Source organism: Nycticebus coucang, chromosome 11 (genome assembly GCF_027406575.1).
Source record: "Nycticebus coucang isolate mNycCou1 chromosome 11, mNycCou1.pri, whole genome shotgun sequence".
Taxonomy (NCBI): domain Eukaryota; kingdom Metazoa; phylum Chordata; class Mammalia; order Primates; family Lorisidae; genus Nycticebus; species Nycticebus coucang.
This window is the reverse complement of record NC_069790.1, coordinates 79,545,943-79,549,736: the sequence shown is the minus strand read 5'-3', so window position 1 is coordinate 79,549,736 and position 3,794 is coordinate 79,545,943.

Genomic DNA, 3,794 nt, shown 5'->3' with positions numbered 1-3,794 from the left:
TAGTTACATTGTGGGTTTAGAATTTATGAATTTTAAAGGATCCTAAAATAACCAAACCAGTGAAAATTTGTGTAAGAGTCTTCCTGGGTTAATGTCTTCAGCTCTGGCTGAATTACCTTGTTGGCCAATGAATCTAGCTGGGATTTCAAAATGCGTTTTTGGAGAGCCAGGGAATGAATTGGTTGGTTCTTCAGGTAAATCACATTCCCTAGATAAAGGTCAGATGTGCACTTAAATGCATTTGTTGAGGAGCACCTTGAAAAATCACCCATAAGGTATGGTAAAAATGGGAATGGTAATTTCCCTGCCGGGCTTATGGAAATTTCAGTCCCACTGGCAAAGCACAGTACTATGACCTTGGGAAAATGTGTCTGATGACTTATTTACTCAGTCACAGTTTTGTAGCACAGTCACACAAGCATACTTGTTCTTTTGGGGTTTCTTTGTTTTACTTTGTTATTGTTTTTTGTTTTTGTTACACTCTATCAGAGTAAGAGCCATTCTCTTACTCTGGAGTATTCTGTTTGAGTCTGGTTGAGCCTGAGTTGCTTTGGTGCGATTTAGAGACCAAGTGAGTCATCCCTGGGCATTTCTTTACATTATGCAATTTTCAAAAAAAATTTTTTTAATTATGTACTTTACATTGAACACTTCAAGAAAGAAAATAATTATAATGATTTCAAAATTAATCCCTGGACCAAACAAGTAACAGACTCAGTTACTATGTAGACATGTATATAGATGCTAAGTCAACTAATAAATAAAATAAGCAAAATAATTATGTAAACTGTAGATTTTAGGGATAAGGAACACACACTATTATTTAAGTCATTATATGTTTTAAAAATATGACTTAAGGGCTCGGCGCCTGTGGTTCAAGTGGCTAAGGCGCCAGCCATATACACCTGAGCTGGTGGGTTCACATTCAGCCAGGGCTGCCAAAACAATGATGGCTGCAACCAAAAAATAGCCAAGCATTGTGGCAGGCGCCTGTGGTCCCAGCTACTTAGGAAGCTGAGGCAAGAGAATCGCTTAAGCCCAGGATTTGGAGGTTGCTGTGAGCTGTGATGCTACAGCGCTCTACCCAGGGTGACAGCTTGAGGCTCTGTCTCAAAAAAATAAAAATGAAAATAAAAAAAGAATAAAAATATGACTTACAGCCGGGTGTGGTGTCTCACACCTATAATCCTAACACTCTGGGAGGCTGAGGTGGGTGGATTGCCTGAGTTCACAGGTTCAAGACCATCCTGAGCAAGAGCGAGACCCTGTCTTGAAAAAATAGCCAGACGTTGTGGCGGGTACCTGTAGTCCCAGCTACTTGGGAGACTGAGGCGAGAGAATCACTTGAGCCGAATAGTTGGAGGTTGCTGTGAGCTATGACACCAGGGCACTCTAGCAAGGGGGACAAAGTGAGAGTCTATCTCAAAATAAAATAACATAAAATAAAATATGACTTACACGCGTTTCAATCACATATGCATCCATTACAAGAGTTAAATGAGATCACAGATGCTAACAGCTTAAAAATAAGTCTCCAGTCGAGTGCAGTGGTTCACACCTGTAATCATCCTAACTACTGAGCAGGCTGAGGTGGGAAGATCACTCGAGCCGAGCCCAGGAGATAAAGGCTGCAGTGCTAAGATCATGCCACTGCACTGCAGCCTGGGCAACAGAGCAAAACCTCCCTCTATAAAAAACAAAACAAAACAACAACAACAAATGAGTCTCATCATTAATGTTCAGACAGCATTATTCATAATAACCAAATTGTAGAAACAACCCAAATATCTACTGACAGATGAATGAACAAACAAAATGTGGTATGTACACACAATGGAATATCATTCAGCCTTGAAAAGGAAGGAAATTCTGACACATGCTAAACATAGATGAAATAAGAACAAATTTGTAGGCTTCCACCTACCTAGACTAGTCAAGCTGATAAAAACAGAAAGCAGAATGGTGGTTGGCAGCGGCTGGGGAGAGGGGAGAATGAGGAGTTATTGTTTAATGGGTGGTTTTTGTTTGGGTGATGAAAACTATCTGGAGCTGGATAGTGGTTTACAACAATGTGAATATACTTAATGCCACTGAAAATATACACTTAAAAATGGTAAAATGATAAATCTTATGTACACGATTTTACCACAGTTGGAGTAAAGATCCTCAGTCCCCTGGCCCTTTCTCTACCGCTCAGGACCCCTGGCTGTTCCTCAGCCCAGGTCTTTGCTCTTGTCCTCCCTTGCTGGAATGCTCTTTTCCATCCCTGCACGTAAGTGGTTTCTTCTTACCATTCCGATGTCAGCTCAGGCTTCTCCTTCTCCGATCTGTACCACTTCATCCTATTATTTACTTCTTATTTATCCTCCATCTCCACTCACTATATTAGCTTCCAAGGGCATTCCATCTATTTTATCCCCTAGTACTTAGAAAAGAATCTGACTCTAAGTCAGTGCTCAGTATGACTGAGTGATGGAACTAGTGCCATTCTTATATTCTCTAAGAACAGACCACATTCTTAGTCAAGTGTACAAATCCAAGTACACTTTTGCCTCTCTTTTCTTGAATATGCGTCCTTATACTCTCTCCTCCTTCCCATTCTACCCTCCCAATTTTCATAGCCCTAATTCCAGTTTAACATCATTTAAGTGAGTAATAGTGAGCTTCTGGGCACAGACCTCACCCGTGTTAAAGTCCATTTGGTCCACACCTACCATACAGCCCTGCCCATACTAGAGAGATTGGGGTTTTAGAGGGGGGAAGTGGTTTGAAAGGTGGCAAAGTCAAACACCCCAGTCCTTGTGGCCTCATGGGGTGACTCTAGAGTGAAATGATCAAACAGCAAGTCTTCCTGCATAGTTACATTTTATTATAGTCATCAGCTGGAGTAAAGCTCACTTCTACATGTGATAGGCCCAGGAAGGGAAAAAACAGGAAAAACTGGAAGCCATCTGAACCAGCATTCGTTCCAGCTTGCATCCTCACAACAATGATGCCTCCAGCGCTGACATGTTCGCACCCCACAGAGCAGCACAGGACCGAGCACAGGGCTCCACTGCCCACAGATGCACCCGAGATCTGGGAGCTGGCTGCGGATGACCTGGGAGGTCCAAAGGCCTTTCTGTTACTCTGTTTGTGTCAAGAGAGCCAAGGCTTGGCCCTTTAGATGTCAATGGAAGAAAGCCGCATACTGTAGTAGTCCAGTAGTCCAAATTACCACCGTCTCCAAGTGCCCTGTGCCAGGCCAGAGACATGTGTCTGATGTGCTCTGATCTGCCATGGGTGATAAATAGCATTCAAGGTAAATTTAAAATAACATTTATTTCTTACAGTATACCTTTTCATGTCTTGGGGTTAGACTTGACCTTCAACCATAGACTACAAATCATCTCTAGCCAGCCAGGAAGGAAATAATAGTATTAGGGAAAAACTGAGTTCAAATGTATCACTCTTGGAAAACCCATTCCAGGTACAGATTGGAGTTGATAAGAATACTTTTATTTAATTTGTTTAGTGTAGTAAAAGAGAGATGTATGAGGGGAAAAATATGTTTGGGGTGATACTGCCTTCATGTGTGAGATTACTAATGTGTTTACTCGCCCAGGTGCCTTCCCCATAACCACCACTTCACTTCCCTGCCTCTTCTTTTTTTCTCCATGAATCAGGTTGCTATGACTATCAAAAGAAGTAGAATTCTTTTGCAGTTTTGACAATGCAGATAAGCAATCTAACCTTCAGAAGTAAAAACAAATGGTGCTCGAGTCTTCTCCAGATGCAAAATGGAGGACCCCCAA